This window comes from Schistocerca gregaria, chromosome 4 (genome assembly GCF_023897955.1).
Source record: "Schistocerca gregaria isolate iqSchGreg1 chromosome 4, iqSchGreg1.2, whole genome shotgun sequence".
Taxonomy (NCBI): Eukaryota; Metazoa; Arthropoda; class Insecta; order Orthoptera; family Acrididae; genus Schistocerca; species Schistocerca gregaria.
The window spans coordinates 311,381,718-311,401,270 of NC_064923.1; the positions used below are offsets into that span (position 1 = coordinate 311,381,718).

General features: G+C 40.3%; 1 protein-coding gene across 1 annotated transcript in view; it reads right to left on the minus strand.

Annotated features, from left to right (window-relative positions):
- LOC126267513 (anionic trypsin-2-like) overlaps positions 1 to 19,553 on the minus strand; it is a 123,517-nt gene that overhangs the window by 75,768 nt on the left and 28,196 nt on the right. The gene's annotated exons all lie outside the window — the stretch shown is intronic.

Here is a 19,553-nt window from a genome sequence, read left to right on the forward strand (position 1 = left end):
TGCCACTTAATGTTATGTTTACCAAATTCTTGAGTTGACCACAGAACCATTCATTGAAAATTATGTGGTTAGAAATAATGAGGCATGGGCCTGCCTTTTAGAGTAGTTGGGACTAAGGAATACTTGCAGGAAGTTACTGAAAGATGGTATCTGCCCTCACTAGTTTTAACATTGGTGAACTAGTATTAACGAAACAAAACAAAGTTTAAGAAAATTTCAACGGAAACAAAGACGTTTATGCATGTTTATCAAGGACTATTCAGAATAACACGTAAACCTCATGTAATACATGAAAAGTAAGACAGATCTAGATCTATGAAACACTGTAAATCGGCAGCCTTTGAAAATTGACAGTAACCTGTAACGGAACATTATCCTCCAGCTGCCCGCCACGAATTCCTCTCGTGTGCTAACCTCTTCATCTCAAGGAAGAACTTCGAAGCTACGCTCTCAATTATTTGCTGGATGTATTCCTATGTCTGTCTTCCTCTACAGTTTTTGCTCTCTACAGCTCCCTCTAGTACCATGCAAGTCTTTCCTTCATCTCTTAACTGATGTCCTATCATTCTGTTCTCCCTCCTCATAAGTATTTTCCTCATATTCCTTTCCTCTCCGATTCTGCGATGAACCTTCTCATTCCTCACTTGATCAGTCCTCCTAATTTATAACATTCGTCTGTAGCACCACATCTTAAATGTTTCGATTCTCTTCTGTTCCGGTTTTCCCACAGTCCATCTACAATACCATACAATGCTGTACTACAGACGTACATCCTCAGAAATTTCTTCCTCAAATTAAGGCCAATATTTGATATTAGAAGACTTCTCTTGTACAGGAATGCCTTTTTGCGATAGACAGTTTGCCTTTGATGTCCTCCTTCCCCTGTCCGTCAATGGTTACTTTACCGCCTAGGTAGCATAATTCTTTAACTTAATCTACTTCGTGAACATCAATCCTGATGTTAAGCTTCTCGCTCTTATCTCTACTACTTCTCATCACCTTCGTCTTTCTTCGATTTGATCTCAGTCCATACTGTGTATTCCTTAGACTGCTCATTCCGTTTTGCAGATCGCGTAATTCCTCTTTACTTTCACTCAGTATAGCAATGTCATCAGCGAATTTTATCATTGATATCCTTTCACCACAAATTTTAATTCCACTCCTGTATCTTTCTTTTATTTCCATCACTGCTTCCTCGATGTACAGATTGATCAATAGGGTCGAAAGGCTACATCCTTGCCTTACATCCTTTTTAATACGAGCACTTTGTTCCTGATCGTCCACTCTTATTATTCCCTCTTAGCTGTTGTACATATTCTATATGGCCCGTCTCTCCCTATAGCTTACCCCAACTTTTTTTTCAAAATTTCGAACATCTTGCACCATTTTACATTGTCGAACGCCTCTTCCAGGTCGACACATAGTATGAACGGGTCTTGATTTTTCTTTACTCTTGTTTCCATTATTAACACCAACGTCAGAATTGCCTCTCTCTTGACTTTACTTTTCCTAAAGGCAAACTGATTGTCATCTAGCGCATCCTCAATTTTCTTTCCATTCTTCTGCATATAATTCTTGTAATCAACTTGGATGTATTAGCTGTTAAGCTGATTGTGCCGTAATTCTCGCAATTGTCAGCCCTTGCCGGCTTCGGAATTGTGTGGATGACGCTTTATCGAAAGTCAGATGGTATGTCGCCAGACTCAGACATTCAACACACCAACGTATAAAGTCGTTTTGTTGAAACTTCCCCTCAATGATTTTAGAAATTCTGATTTTTTGTTATCTATCCCTTCTGCCTTATTTGATCTTAAGTCCTCCAAAGCTCTTTTAAATTCTGTTTCTAATACTGGATCCTCTATCTCTTCTAAATCTATTCCTGTTTCTTCTTCTATCACATCACATAAATCTTCTCCCTCATAGTGGCTTTTAGTGTATTCTTTCCACGTATCCGCTCTCTCCTCTGCATTTAAAAGTGGAATTACCATTGCACTCTTAATGTTAGCACCCTTTCTTTTAATGTCTCGGAACGTTGTTTTGACATTCCTGTATGCTGAGTCTGTCCTTCCGACAATTATTTCTTTTTCGATGTCTTCACATTTTTTCTGCAGCCATTTCGTCTTAGCTTCCCTTCATTTTCCATTTATTTCATTCCTCAGCGACTTCTATTTCTGCATTACTGAGTTTCCCGGAACATTTTTGTATTTCCTCCTTTCATTAATCAACTGAAGTATCTCTTCAGATACCCACGGTTTCTTCGCAGTTACCTTCTTTGTACCTATGCTTTCCTTTCCAACTTCTGTGATGGCCCTTTTTAGAGATACTCATTCCACTTCAAATGTACTGCCTACTGAGCTAATCATCATTGCTATATCTATAGCCTAGAGAACTAAAAGCGTATCTCGTCATTCCTTAGTACTACCGTATCCCCCTTCCTTTGTATCGATCCTTTAAGACTAAAGTCTTAAACTACAGCCTACTCTTCTTGTGATCTGAGTCCATATCATGTTCTGGATACGCCTTATAATCCAGTATCTGATTTCGGAATCTCTGTCTCACCATGATGTAATCTAACGAAAATCTTCAAGTATCACTCGACCTTTTCCAAGTATACCTCCTCCTCTTGTATTTCTTGAACAGGGTATTCGCTATTACCAGCTGAAACGTGTTACAGAACTCAATTAGACTTTCTTCTGTCTCATTTCTTGTCCCAAGCCCATGTTTTTCTATAAAGTTTTCCTTTACTTCTTCCCCTACAACTGCATTCCAGTCCCCCATGATTATTAGATTTTCATCCCCCTTTACATACTGTATTAACTTTTCAATGTCCTCATACACTTTCTCTATCTCTTCATCTACAGCTTGCGACGTGGCCATGTGTACCTGAACTATCGTTGTCGGTGTTGGTTTGCTGTCGATTCTGATCAGAACGACCATTTCACTGAACTGTTCAAAGAAACACATTTCTGTCCTATTCTCCTATTCATATCGAATCCTACTCATGTTAGACCATTTACTGCTGCTGTTAATATTACCCAGTACTCATCTGACCAGAAATCCATGTCTGCTTTCCACTTCACTTCACTAAGCCCTACTATATATCTATATTGAGCCCTTGCATTTCCCTTTCCAGGAATTCTAGTTTACCTACCACCTTCAAGCTTCTGACATTCCACTTCACTTCACTGACCGCTACTATATCTATACTGAGCCTTTGCATTTCCGTTTCCAGATTTTCTAGTTTCCCTACCACGTTCAAGCTTCTGACACCCACGCGCCAACTCGTAGAACGTTGTCCTTCCGTTGATTATTCAGTCTTTTACTCACAGTAGTCTCCGCCTTGGCAGTCCCCTCCTGCAGATCCGATGTGGCACTATTCTGGAATTTTTGCAAACGGAGATATCATCGTGACACTTCTTCAATTACAGGCCACGTGTCTTTAATGCAGTTCTTTTCTGGATCCTCATGCCGTTGATCATTGCTGATTCTTCCGCCTTTAGGGGCAGTTTCTCCACCCCTAGGAGAAGAGAGTGCCCTTAATCTCTGTCCACTCCTCCGCTCTCTTTGACAAGTCCTTTGCCGAATGAGGGTGACGTCTTATGCGTGAAGTCTTCGGCTGCCAATACTGAATATTAATCATAATTTAGGCAGCGGCACGATTCGAACGAGGGACCGAATACTTTTTGATTATGAATGAAAGACGCTACCCCTACACCACGGATGCAAAGCATGTCGGTATTATTTTCCGAAGTTCGGACAGGTCAGTATCATATGTTATGTTTTGAGCTTAAGTTTATTAAAAGGAATTACTTTATAAAATATTTTAGTTCCGATGTTATAATCGGTAAGCACTAGTTTTGAATGTAGAGTTAAAATAATTTTTCCTCGAAACATTTGAAATTACGAATTATTGGCACATTTAACATTTCTATTATTAATTCAACAATTCTGTAGTGTTTACAATGTTTATTTTTGGACTCAATTATGAAATAATAATTGAAATTAATAATGTATTGAAATCTTATAGAAAATCATTTGCCAGGAAAAATTATAAAACGGTTAAAATATTGTTATTTCGGCAGAGTGTGAGTCTTAAGTATGCCTCTGATGTGATCGGACGTATTTTTGTGTTTTTGTGCGAATAATGTAATTTCGGCTTGGTTCATGTAAAATCAAAAGTACTGTATAGTGTACAAAAATGTGAGAAAATGTATTTACGTAAAACAATGCTGCAACAACAGTCTTCAAATTTAATTCAAACGAACTGTAAAAATCTGATGTGACATCTAAATCTTCAAGAATCACACCCCAAGACAAGAAGGTTTGGAGCCATCTCTCAAAGATTTCGCTTAATGTGGATAGTTGATAGAATCAGGAATGAGGGGTGGGATTACAAACTGTTATGTTCTGTACGGAGTCTGCCACTCTTTGGCAGATACACTATTTGCTGTACTCTCCAGTCCCAGTTGCAGTAAACCGTATTTTTCATTCCAGTTTCATTCTCTTCTTCTGTTTTATCTACAGTAAGTATGGAATATATGCCTTCATGTAGTCATATGCCATTAGTTTGTAATACCTTCCTAGTAAGTGAGTAAGTGAGAATGATTCCTATGACCCCGTGATGACGTGTAAGAGATTATGAGAGGCAGTTTGTAACAGTAAATTCTAAGTGTAAAAATAATAGTGGGTAACTTATGATAAAAGTAATGGCTGAAGTTAAGAAATAATAAGTAAGATTCTGAACAAAATTAGTACCAACAAAATATTGAAACTTTGGTTTAAGAAAAGTAATTGGAACTGGAACTTCCTACATTCTGAAAGAACAAACTCTGTGTAATTTTATAATTTTCGTAATGGAACTAAGGTTGTCTTTAAGTAAGAAAAGTAAGAGAGAGTAATACCATGGAGCCAACAGGCAAACCAGAGCTTTTTGCTATTATCTGAAGGAGATGTGGGTAAATGGTGTGACGATCACACCCAAAAATATTGCAAATAATGAGGTCAGTAGGCTCACGAAAATAAAATGGAGAAATAAGCATCGACCTATGTGGAAATTAAAATATATGGACAAATAACAATAGGGAGATATAGGAATAATGAAGTAGGTAGGGTGATGTAGAAGATAAAATAGTAGAAAACTGATGTGTGCTTCCCTCACATCATGTAAGAAGGGATGAGAAACGCGTAATCTTACCTAAGGCAAATGGTCAATCAACAGATAAATATTGACACATCACAGACAACAATACAGATAAACGAGTGTGTTGAGGAAATGCAGCCTTTTAATTATGTGTGTATCAAAGCTAAGTAACTGCTATGAACAAATAACTTCTTTAGCATACTAATTAATACGATGATTGAGCCATATGAAGATATAGCATACAAAATTTACTCAAGATTATAAGTAAAGCAACATCTAAGGTAATGAAGTGAAGAAAAAAACACTCTCCTGCAAGGTTAGTGATTCAAGTTTTATAATGAACTAACAAGTAACAGTGAGCTAGAGTAGCGTCACGATTTTCTAAAGCAGGGTATTGGTAATAATCACTTTGGAAAAGTTAGTAATAGTTGGTTAAAATATAATTTTTAGGAAGAAAATATGCTTATTGACTTAAATTATACAAGAAAAATACAATATAGAACGTATTTTGCCCTCCATTAGATGTAAGTTGAGAACAGAAGCCTAAGTTATATTAACTGCTCCTCAAGCATACACAGGCCCCACAAAAGACAGCCTACAAGCTGCATGGAAATGAAAGATAGAAGAGGACCAACCATAATGACACCCCCCTTTATCTTTTTGTAACAGTGTTGCGAGGAGGACACCAACCACAGTGACTTCCTATCCCTAAATAAATTGTTTTCGTGAAATTGGTTCATAAGGTCGCACACCATTGTTCTTGCAGTTGTGAAATGAGTGAGTGTCAAATACATTTCATTGAAAAGTTGACTGCTATACTAACATTACTGATTTGTAAGGCATATCTTTGTTGAAACGTAAGTTTTTCACAAATATATAACGGAGCGGTAAGGTGAAACAAACTCTGTATTGTTGTAAGAGGTACAGATACGAGTGAGTGTATTGGGGCTTACACCAGTTCACTAATACCAACGAAACATCTTCAGAACGTGGATGTGCCTAACATACAGAGGACTGCACCACTAATCAAGAGTGAACTTAAAAATTAAAATAACCTTTCCAAACTTCGTCAGTGTATGCTTAAGTGTTTTAATATTAGCAATGTAAAGTCGCAGATTGATGAAGTTAATATGTTAGACAAAATGCACGACCTTAAGGAAAAAAAGTGACCCTTAATAATAAAAGTACAGAGAACAATGATATATGTCACAATTAAAGGCTATAGGTCTAGGGGTAGCTTCTTTGATTCATAATCAAAACGTTTTCGGTCCAGGGTTCGATCCCCGCCACTGCCTAAATTTTGATAAATAATCAGCATTGGCGGCCGAAGACTTCCGGCATAAGAAGTCAGCCCCATTCTGCCAACTACCTTGTCAAAGAGGGCGGAGGAGCGGATAGAGGTTCTGGGCACTCTCTTGTCCTAGGGGTGGGAAACTGCCCCTAAAGGCAGAGGAATCAGCAATGATCAACGACATGAGGATGCAGAAGGCAATGGAAACCACTGCATTAAAGACACGTAACGTGTATCCACAGGACATGTGGCCTGTAGTTGAAGAAGTGTAATGAAGATCTCTCCATTGGCAAAAGATTCCGGAATAGTCCCCTATTCGGATCTCCGAGAGAGCACTGCCAAGGGGGAGGTTACCTTGAGAAAAAGTTTGAATAATCAACGAAAGGATAATGTTCTAGGTGTCGGGGCGTGGAATGTCAGAAGCTTGAACGAGGTAGGGAAACTAGAAAATCTGAAAAGGGAAATGCAAAGGCTCAATCAAGATATAGTAGGGGTCAGTGAAGTGAAGTGGAAGGAAGAAAAGGATTTCTGGTCAGATGAGTATCGGTTAATATCAACAGCAGCAGAAAATGGTATAACAGGTGCAGGATTCGTTATGAATAGGAATGTAGGGCAGAGGGTGTGTTGCGGTGAACAGTTTAGTGACCGGGTTGCTCTAATCAGAATCCACAGTAGACCAACACCGACAACGATAGTTCAGGTATACATGCCGGCGTCGCAAGCTGAAGATGAACAGATAGAGGAAGGGTATGAGGATTTTGAAAGGGTAATGCAGTACGTAAAGGGGGACGAAAATCTAATAGTCATGGGCGACTGGAATGCAGTTGTAGGGGAAGGAGTAGAAGAAAAGGTTACAGGAGAATATGGCCTTGGGACAAGGAATGAAAGAGGAGAAAGACTAATTGAGTTCTGTAACAAGTTTCAGCTAGTAATAGCGAATACCCTGTTCAAGAATCACAAGAAGAGGAGGTATACTTCGAAAAGGCCGGGAGATACGGGAAGATTTCAATTAGATTACATCATGGTCAGACAGAGATTCCGAAATCAGATACTGGATTGTAAGGCGTACCCAGGAGCAGATATAGACTCAGATCACAATATCGTAGTGATGAAGAGTAGGCTGAAGTTCAAGACATTAGTCAGGAAGAATCAATACGCAAAGAAGTGGGATACGAATGTTCTAAGGTATGACGAGATACGTTTGAAGTTCTCTAACGCTATAGATACAGCAATAAGGAATAGCGCAGTAGGCAGCACAGTTCAAGAGGGATGGACATCTCTAAAAAGGGCCATCACAGAAGTTGGGAAGGAAAACATAAGTACAAAGAAGGTAGCTGCGAAGAAACCATGGGTAACAGAAGAAGTACTTCAGTTGATTGATGAAAGGAGGAAGTACAAACATGTTCCGGGAAAATCAGGAATACAGAAATACAAGTCGCTGAGGAATGAAATAAATAGGAAGTGCAGGGAAGCTAAGACGAAATGGCTGCAGGAATAATGTGAAGACATCGAAAAAGATATGACTGTCGGAAGGACAGACTCAGCATACAGGAAAGTCAAAACAACCTTTGGTGACATTAAAAGCAACGGTGGTGACATTAAGAGTGCAACGATAATTCCACTGTTAAATGCAGAGGAGAGAGCAGATAGGTGGAGACAATACATTCAAAGCCTCTATGAGGGTGAAGATTTGTCTGATGTGATAGAAGAAGAAACAGGAGTCGATTTAGAAGAGATAGGGGATCCAGTATTAGAATCGGAATTTAAAACAGCTTTGGAGGACTTACGGTCAAATAAGGCAGAAGGGATAGATAACATTCCATCAGAATTTCTAAAATCATTAGGGGAAGTGGCAACAAAATGGCTATTGACATTGTTGTGTAGAATATATGTGTCTGGCGACATACCATCTGACTTTCGGAAAAGCATCATCCACACAATTCCGAAGACGACAAGAGCTGACAAGTGCGAGAATTGTCGCACAATCAGCTTAAGAGCTCATGCACCGAAGCTGCTTACAAGAATAATATACAGAAGAATGGAACAGAAAATTGAGAATGCGCTAGGTGACGATCAGTTTGGCTTTAGGAAAAGTAAAGGCACGAGAGAGGCAATTCTGACGTTACGGCTAATAATGGAAGCAAGGCTAAAGAAAAATCAAGACACGTTCATAGGATTTGTCGACCTGGAAAAAGCGTTCGACAATATAAAATGGTGCAATCTGTTCGAGATTCTGAAAAAAAGTAGGGGTAAGCTATGGGGAGAGACGGGTCATATACAATATGTACAACAACCAAGCGGGAATTATAAGAGTGGACGATCAAGAACGAGGTGCTCGTATTAAGAATTGTGTAAGACAAGGCTGTAGCCTTTCGCCCCTACTCTTCAATCTATACATGGAGGAAGCAATGATGGAAATAAAAGAAAGGTTCAGGAGTGGAATTAAAATACAAGGTGAAAGGATATCAATGATACAAAAGACGAAGGTAATGAGAAGTAGTAGAAATGAGAACAGCGAGAAACTTAACATCAGAATTGATGGTCACGAAGTCAATGAAGTTTAGGAATTCTGCTACCTAGGTGGTAAAATAACCAATGACGGACAGAGCAAGGAGGACATGAAAAGCAGACTCGCTATGGCAAAAAAGATATTTCTGGCCAAGAGAAGTCTACTAATATCAAATACCGGCCTTAATTTGAGGAAGAAATTTCTGAGGATGTACGTCTGGAGTACAGCATTGTATGGTAGTGAAACATGGACTGTGGGAAAACCGGTACAGAAGAGAATCGAAGCATTTGAGATGTGGTGCTATAGACGAATGTTGAAAGTTTGGTGGATTGATAAGGCAAGGAATGAGGAGGTTCTACGCAGAATCGGAGAGGAAAGGAATATATGGAAAACACTGATAAGGAGAAGGGACCGGATGATAGGACATCTGCTAAGACATGAGGGAATGACTTCCATGGTACTAGAGGGAGCTGTAGAGGGCAAAAACTGTAGAGGAAGACAGGGATTGGAATACGTGAAGCAAATAATTGAGGACGTAGGTTGCAAGTGCTACTCTGAGATGAAGGGGTTAGCACAGGAAAGGAATTCGTGGCGGGCCGCATCAAACCAGTCAGTGGACTGCCGACAAAAAAAAAAAAGTCTCTACTTGATGAAAGCAATATTTTTGTTAAAATCAGTGACATGATGAAAAACTAAAGCCGCTGCTAAATATTAGACTCAAAGGCTTACATCTTCAACACTGATGGCAATCTGGAGGCTCAGGTTTCAGTGGAGGAAGTACAGTCGATTTTGTAAGGTTTTGATTATACACTGGCTTTAGATGAAGAGAGTAGTAACAGTAAGAATGCCAGGAAATTTATTAGCTGTATTGACATGCCACAATCTGTAAAAGCAAATGACATTATTATAGATAGCAATGTTTCACAGGAATGCAGTTGCTCAGAGCTACAGAATATTTTAGGTGATGTGCAGTAAACGAAAGTAGAAGAAGTCTTCAAGTGCTTTGATTTAGAATGGGCAGACAGGTTGGAAAAGACTGCTGCCGATGTAGAGGTTAATGTCCCCTGGAATCTAAGTGAAAATGTACTTGCAACTAAACAAAATTGGTTTAGCTGGAGACAGATTGAAAAAGATTTATTAGAAGACTTCGATGAGAATCCTGTTAAAACTAGACTAACTCACCCCACAACCAGAATTAACATCACAGGAATCTCCCAACATAGTCGTATTGATAACGTCAGTGACACAAGAACTTTGTCACAAGCATTCTTTGATACTATCCCAAACAAGAAAGATTTAACTGTCATAGAAATAAGTAGTTGAAGAATAATTTGCGATACTGGATAAGTTTCTATACTAGAAAAGCACATAGCTTTGATATAAGCTGGTGTAGGTTACACAATAATTGATCATTTTTTATCAATCGCTTTATGGTTGGGAAAATGCTGATTCGCACAGTCCTTTTAACTAAATGTCATGGAAAGTTTGACTTAGACAGTGCCACTTAGTGCTAACTTTACCAGATTCAGGAGTGACCACAGAGCTTTTCATAGGAAGCTATGTGGGTAGAAATAGTGAAGCATTGGAACTGCCGATTAGAGTAATAGAGAATAATGGATCCTTGCAGGAAGTTACTGAAGGATGGAGTGACGCAAAATCTGCCCTCTCTAGGTTAACGCTGATGAACTAGAGTTAGCCAGAGCAAAAGGAAAATCTAAGAAGATTTCATTGGAAACAAATAAGTTTATGAATGTATGTCAAGGACTATTCAGCTTCATAGGTAAGCCTCATGTAATACCCGAAAACTGAAACATATGTAGGTCTACGAAACATTAGAGATTTGCCACATTTCAAAATTGACAGTAACTATTATATTCTGTATGGAGTCTGGTACTCTTTCGCAGATACACTTTCAAGTTTCATTCTCTTCTCCTATTCCGTCTATAGCAAGTAATGAATGTATTATTTCTTGTTGTACATACGCCTTTACATTATAATATGTTCCTAGTAAGTAAGAATGTTTCCCAAATACGACAAAACCCAAATAATGACTTACAAGAGACTGTGAGATGTATTTGGCAATATTAATTTCTATGTGTTGCATTAACAATGGGTAACCCACAAGCATCAATAATAGAAAATTAATAGTTAAAGCGACCAAACAATAAATAACTTTATTTTCCTTTAGATTTTCGTTCTCTTCTCCTTTTCTGTCTGCAATAAGTAAGGAATATATGCCTTCATCTGGTACCTACATATACTATTACTTTGTGATATCTTCCTACCAAGTAAGAATAGTTCCTGAGTTGGATATGCCCCTGTGATGGCTTGTAAGATATTGTGACAGGTAGTTTGCTATAGTAAATTGTAAGTGTTAAAATGACAGTGGGTAACTTATGATCACAAGTGACAAGAAAAGTATTGGCTAAAGTAAGGAAATGATAAATAAGATTCGGAAAAAGTATTAGTTACAATAAAATAATGAAACTTTGGCTTAAGAAAAATAATTGTAGTTTTTAACTTCCTACAATCTGAAAGAACAAACTCTGTATAAATGAATAATTTTCGTGATGGAAGTAAGGTTGTCTGTAAGTAATAGACAGAAATAAAATGGTGCAATAAGCATGCCAAATTGTTCGCTATTAACTGACGGAGATGTGTATAAGTGGTCTGATGATCACGCCCAAAAAATACGGTAAATAATGAGGTCAGTAGTCGGACAAAAACAAAATCTTACCTAAGGCAGATGATCAATCAACAGATGAATATTGACACATACAGACAACAATACATATAAACTAGTGTGTTAAAGGAAATTCAGGTTGTAGAATCGTAGTGTGCTGTGATAAAAACAGGTTTTTAATTATGTGTGTAACGAAGCAAAGTGACTTATGTTGAATAAATAACTTCTTTAGCATGCTAATGCATATGATAATTGACCCATATGGAGATAGAGCATACAAAGGTTGCTTGAGATTCCATGTTAAGCAACATCTTACGTAATGAAATAAAGTAAAGAACACACTCCTGCAAAATTGATGATTCAAGCTTAATAGTGAAGTAACGACTAAAAGCGAGCAAGAGTAACGTCATGATTTCATGATGCAGTGTACTGGGTATAAGCATTTTGGGAATGTTAATAATAAATTCTCCAGTAAAAAATATTATAAATGAATTATGCTTTCTGACATTTTTGCCCTCCATTAGATGCAAATTGAGAAAAGAAGCTTAGGCTATATTAAGCATTTCTCAATATACGAGGGCCCCACGACAGGCAGCCTACAAGCTGCAAGGAAATGGAAGGGGGAGGAAGACCAACCATAGTGACTCCTCACCTCTACTTTTTCGAGGACACCAACCATAGTGACTTCCCATCACTTACCTCAAATATTTCAGTGAAAGTGATTAATAAGGACACACACCATAGTCCCTACAGTTGTGAAATGAATACTGGAAAACTATAAGAGAGCGAAATGTTTTTCTGTTTCTCTTTCAGTCGACAACATGGCGGATAACGCAGTGCGCCTGTGTAAAATACGCGATAAAATGTGTTTGTGTTGTTGCAAAAAAGAAGAAAAGCCGAGAAAAAATAAGGAGAGGAGAATGCCTGCTGCAGCATCCAAACTGCTGTCGAGATTGTACTACTGTAGTAACTGAAGATCCATGTAATTTGCCAGCTGAAGATGGGTGCAAACCCGAAATGCATATCGGCGTAAATAAAAACGCATTAAAAGTGGCTGGTTTCCGTATTTTTTCAGCTGTAGAAGGTTTCAAGAATCTGTTGTCCATAAAAATGGTCACAAGAAATCTTAAAGGGGCAGCTCATCTGTTGTCGATTACAGTGGGTACAAGGAATCTTAAAGAGGCGGCTCAGAGGTCAGGTGCTACTGTCTGTTCCATCCTAAAAATCCTAGCCAGCCATGTTTAAATACAGTCTAAGTAAAGATTTTTCAGTAAGTAAAGCAAACTTTAATCTATTTATATAAAAATTAAGAAAATTGTAAATTGTTAGACGACACAGCTATTAATCAATACATGTCCGAGAAAGGAGCCAATTACATACTGCTACCTCTGCCTTGGGCGGTTTATAGCAGATGTTGTGCTTGGTGTTCCGCTGCGCCCCTACATAAATACAGCCATAGAGGGAGTGGAAGGGCACATATCGTACTGAGGTATCAAACTGTGTGCGTCAGTCAAATGCCAGCGTGCGTTATGCCTCAGATGAAGCCAGAGCTGGGCAGACTTGTACTCGTTTTCGGTGAAAGTAGGAAGTGAACTCACGAGGACGATACACTGTCTTGCTTCGCTTAGATATCACGTTAGCCTGTAATGTTGATAAAGCCGTGTGGCTAGCGGCGAGATTAGTTTCCACTTTTAAGGCGAGCAGTTAACTTTTGGTAATTACGGGTCAGAGCGATAGATAATTTTGCTTGGATCTTCCTGAAGAGAATCGCCCGTGAACTGTGAATTGCGCTGTTTCGGACAGAAATAATACTTATAATACTATGACCTATACAGTAAACAGTAGTTATTTCTGTACTAATTTTAAGAAGTCACTTAACCACAGTGAAATATAATAAATTCTGAAGGAAGAAAAGAGGGGAAGAATGGAATGAGAAGCGCAGAAATTGACTGCTAAAGCATCGTAGGAGTCAGATACTGTATCTAGTACAAAATAAAACGAGAATAATGACGTACCAAAGTCTTGTTCAAGCAACAAAGAAACACAGATACATGTGGAAGTGTCGCTTTTATCATCAGACCACCAAAACAGGAGATTGAGGTAATGTAGATGCTCAAACACTTACAGCTCGGACTGCAGCCCTGCAACCAAAACCTTGCAGTAGTTACCAGCCAATACCCCTCGAGCTCAGAAGCATCAGTAGACGTGGCTTACACAACCGCGGTTCCGCGTGAGTTGATGTCATCTACACTCTCGTTGCTTCAGCGACCGACCTGGCTATTACGCCACATCAGGCCATTGATCCAGCTCCAGACATTTCGACATGGCAACGATACGTGGGGCCTACCACAACTGTTAGCACGTGGACACGGGTTTTAAACCAGCAGGACCAGTCTGTCAGCAACTTGTCCCGCTTGGCCGTCCAATCCCGCAGAGCCTTGCCGGTTGTCGCCGCATATATGACGCCGCCTCTTTAGGGCTACAAAAATAAATCTGACCGCTGCCTGAGTGTCCAACCCGACCACAGGGACGCCACCTTGCTGACGCACCACTACCGTGCAGCTGTCAGTCACCAGCTGCCACCATGCTACGCTAGCGGAGGCGCTACTACCGTCCACAGGACACACATGTCGGCACACCTGTAAGAATCACCACCTGTTGCGAGCAGGCTGTCTGATTCAGATGAGCTGAGCCATGTCTGCTCATCTTCATTAATAGAGTGATCAGCTGGTTGGCTGCCTTCTTTGCCCACTCTATCGTCAGCCTCCAGCAGATGACCACTTGTCCAATATACCATATAGTAGAAATTTTTACACAACCGACAAAAGCCCCCAGCAGAGAGAGGCGCCAGCAGCGCCACAGCTGTAAGATACCTCTACAGGCTGTATCGAAGATATTAGGAACAGGAAATTGACAGGGTTTCCAGGGGCGCCCAGTTGCAAGATTTGCGTTTAGCACCTATCACAATTAGGAGCGAAAACCGACATGAGTGAAAGAGTACGAGGCAAAAGATGGCTGGGGGCGGAGGCGCCAAATGATAAGTCGATTGTGTGGAAAAATGCTCTAGATCTGGCCCTGCATTTAGATTAGTTCATTACGTAAATTTGCACGTCATGGAATTTAAGTTATTTTGTCTGCTCAAACGAAACAGTTAATGACTTCTTTGAGTTTTCAAAATTCAAGCACCGTCGCCTGGAAAAGAGATGAGTTACCTCGTACCACAATGGCTGATCCACGTACCCGAAATGTATGGCTGCATCTTGTTATCATGACAACTGGTTATAAACTCGTAATAGGTCATCCCCAGGTCGGTTATAACACTTGAAGAAGTATTTAAGTGTACCGCAATAGTTCTTCGCTATTGTAACACGGATTGCTCCTTTCTCAGTTCGTTCTCTGAAGTTACGGCCGCAGGCGGAATTTCACCACCGGAAACCGACTATGTCTCACTCTCTCTCTCTCTCTCTCTCTCTCTCTCTCTCTCTCTCTCTCTCTCTCTGTCTCCCTCTCTCTCTGTCTCCCTCTCACTCTCTTGGTCCGCTTCCACGTACAGTCTGCAGAACATTGTCGGCGACACCGAAATGTACTGGTTGTTGGGATGTAGAGCCTGTAAAAACTTGAAGACCAGCGATGTCAGAGCCACCGAAACGCGCAGATGTCGATCGTTGGTGAGGGTATCTTTAAGGTGGCTTTACAAGTATAATTGAAACTACTGCGTGGTAACAATTATACTTTCCTTAAATGAGAGAGTCTAGAGAGATAATTATTACTATATGAGCACCCAAGCTCATAGAAATGATATTCAGGCTGTGCGCTGGAGGATATGCGTTGTTAGCAGCGTTAATGTAATGACTTGCCGCTAGGCGATGGTACCTGTACGGTGACTTAGGAGGAACGTGGACTCCATGGACGAATGACACGCAGTGCGAATGCCATACGTTACTGTGATCTACTTCGTAAAAATGTGATCAATGCACTTGGGGACAACGGTGCTTTGAACTTAGCTATTTTGAAGCATGATAGACCTCCACCTCACGTTGCTCGTGAAGTCACTCGGTATCTTCGTAACACATTTGGAGAAAACCGAATCATTGGACGATCGTTCCAAACTGCATGGCCATCGAGATCACTGAATTTGAGCCCGTGTGCTCTCTGACCGTGAGATTACCCGAATGACATAATTTATCAACGGGAAACTAATGCACATTGGAGTTTGAAGATGATTATAACTAGGGAGATATTCAGCGTCCCACGTGAGATGTTCCGGCCAGTAGTGGAGTGAATGCAGATGATCATCACACGGAGCAACATTTCTAACCCGGAACGAAACATGGTACGCAGTTTGCAAATGTTTCCTTCTCATGAGTAAATTAATATCTTTTCTTACATTGGTTTATTAGTTTTTTCTCTTCTGCATGTCCTTGCAAATGTTTTCGCCAAGTTTCATTATCCTGCGATCAAAAGTGTTTTTTGGACCCTCTCTAATTCTGAATGTTTAATTATTATCATCCTGTATGCACTTATTGTAATCTTAGAAATATAACGAAGACTCGATACGGCACAATTCAATTTTTACTGTAAAACTAATGAGCGTTTCCAAGACATTCAAATAATATTCAGAACTGCTTCTTGATGATTACACTTTTAACTGAAATTATTGAGGCAATCAAGAAACATGCTACTTCAAGACTGTAATCAGAATGTAGAAACAGGCCCATCCAATTACACAGAGCTTATGAGTCACAGAATTTTCGAAATGTTTGCTACATTCATGCGTATGGAGTTATAATACAAAATATTAAATTAATTACAATGTTTGTAGAAAATTCTTCTAGTTATTTTTACATCAAAGAAATGTCATTTCACTTCAGCTGCGTAGTAATTAACTCCACATAACTATTTTATATGACATATTTCACTATGGCAAAAAAATTGAAAAAAGTTTCTTTTATTTGTAATTATCTAATACAGACAAATAAGGGGAAATTTTTATATTTGATCATACTTATCATCCTCAGCACTCTCTTTTACCAAAAGGCAGCATGAAACTACATTGTCAAGTTCCGGGGACATTTGATACTTCTGGAATAATATCTAACGAGCATTAAGAAAGAAACGAGACAGTGGCTGTAAAATGGAAAACGCTGAAGTGATCGTAATGCCTTGGTCTAATGAAGCAGGGGCTGATCTTTACGAGAACTGAGGCTCCAAACTCACCGCTGTAGGCCATGGTCACACACCCGCTTGACGACAGAGGGAGCACGTGCACATCTACAACTACATCTACATGACTACTCTGCAATCCCCATTTAAGTGCTTGGCAGAGGGTTCATCGAACCACAATCATACTATCTCTCTACCATTCCGCTCCCGAACAGCGCGCGGGAAAAACGAACACCTAAACATTTCTGTTCGAGCTCTGATTTCTCTTATTTTGTTTTGATGATCATTCTTACCTATGTAGGTTGGGCTCAGCAAAATATTTTCGCATTCGGAAGAGAAAGTTGGTGACCGAAATTTCGTAAATAGATCTGGCCGCGACGAAAAACGTCTTTGCTTTAATGACTTCCATCCCAACTCGCGTATCATATCCGACACTCTCTCTCCCCTAATACAAAACTAGCTGCCCTTTTTTGCGCCATTTCGATGTCCTGCGTCAATCCCACCTGGTAAGGATCCCACACCGCGCAGCAATATTCTAACAGAGGACGAACGAGTGTAGTGTAAGCTGTCTCTTTAGTGGACTTGTTGCATCTTCTAAGTGTCCTGCCAATGAAACGCCTTCCCCACAATATTATCTATTTGGTCTTTTCCACTGAAGTTGTTCGTGATTTTGACACCCAGGTACTTAGTTGAATTGATAGCCTTGAGAATTGTACTATTTATCGATTAATCGAATTCCAACGGATTTCTTTGGGAACTCATGTGGATCACCTCACCCTTTTCGTTATTTAGCGTCAGCTGCCACCTGCCACACCATACAGCAATATTTTCTAAATCGCTTTGAAACTGATACTGGTCTTGCTAACTGTCCACCGCACACACTACTGTGACGCCGAAAACAGAGTAATTGAGGCTTTAAAGTAAGGGCAGAGGGCACAGTGCCTTTCCCTACAGCGAAAAGAGTGGGGCACGGCTGTTTATGGAAGAATAGAGGTCTGTATTTTCGTAGGACTACCGATGCTCAGTCCGACCTTGGAGCAATCACTGCCGCTGTAACTCCCTGTCTTCACTAATGATAGCATCCACCTGCTAGAAAATGTCTTGTGGCGTTCCAGATCAAGCGTTTTCAGTCAACGGCATAAGTCCTTCCTTGATTGTTTGTGCGAAGCTTCGACCCTTGCAAACACCATCCCGTACTCTTTCTATAATTGCGCGGTTGTTTCATGAATATTCCTTCTGCAGACTCATACCGCTGTAAGGAAATGTACTATAAAGATTTTCTCTTCTTTCGAAGTCTCAATCTGTTGTTGTCAACACTACTGTGTGCAATAGATGGTCGATGCGAGCACGTGCTCGTTCGGTCGTGGATGAGTGCCAGTTTCCCTCTGTCACTCGTATAGGGACCACAACTTCTTCAGCAAGCAATTGCATCACGATCCCTTCTGTGGTTTTTATGTTACAGCCTCCGGCTCGTTTCGCTGCTGATGTGCATTATATACATGAGGGGAATCAAACGGACACGAGTTAAATGGAAAATGTGATATCATGTATAGATACCACCTCATGGGCGTCACAGTTGTCAGCGAAATTTCAAGTTCCCGTCTAATGCCGACAGCAGTCGTATGGGATACGATGGAGCCAATGCTGTCCGCCAGCAGTGGCTCTGAACTGCGAGCGCCCTCTCCTATCCCGGTAGAGGACTGCTGGCGACAGCCACTCAGCCCACTCGCAGAAGGAGCCACTTCGCTTCAGGACGCTCTTAAGTAGACATTCATTTGTGCCTACTAAAGCGAGGCATATCTGTGTTGAAATTTTGATAGCTGGTCTCTGTTTGTTGCTGCGTTTTCTGTAATGTGTCTTCATTCACTTGGAAAAGTACAAGATATGGTTCAAATGGCTCTGAGCACTATGGGACTTAACATCTGAGGTCATCTGTCCCCTGGAACGTACAAATACTTAAACCTAGCTAAGCTAAGGACATCACACACGTTCAGGCCTTAGGCAGGATTCGAACCTACGACCGGAGCGGTCACGCGGTTCCACACTGAAGCACTTAGAACCGCTCGGCCACCCCGGCCGGCAAGTACAAGTTAGGTAAATCTTCTATTTATTGTGTTAACTAGATCGCTAAACATTTCTGCTACTGTCCAGCTTTCCTACTGCGACAGTTGCCCACCACTCTGCAGCCCGCTTCTCCTTACCGTTGTGCACAAAGCTGTACACAACAGAAAAGAGTAAATTAACTGCTAAAACATTTGTCCATATGTCATACGAGACAGTCAGGCCCTTCATGGAAAATTATTTGCAGCTGTGTACGGAATCATGATTATAGCCATATGTGCACCTATTTGTTCGATGCAAAATGACGACCACAGATGTCTTTCTTCAGGGTTCTAGTAATATGGAAATAGCAGACAGAGAGTTTGGGACTGTGTGGAGGAAGTGTAAGGACTTACCAGCGAAACTTCGCTAGCATAGTCTAAACATACCTGGCAATATGTAGTTTGACCATGTGTTGCGAAGTTGTTCCGAGTATGCTGTACAAGTTCCACTGAAAATCTTCCACACAGTCACAATCGCTATCCAAGCAATTTCCATACTTTTGGAGATCTGAAGAAAGACATGCATGACCATCAAGTTGCATCATACGAAAAAGGCACGCCTAGGTACAGTCATGGATCCATAGGCAAACGCAAACATTTATCCATGAAGATATTGAATCCCTTGTCTGACAATAAGATAAATGTGTTAACAGCTGTAGTGACTA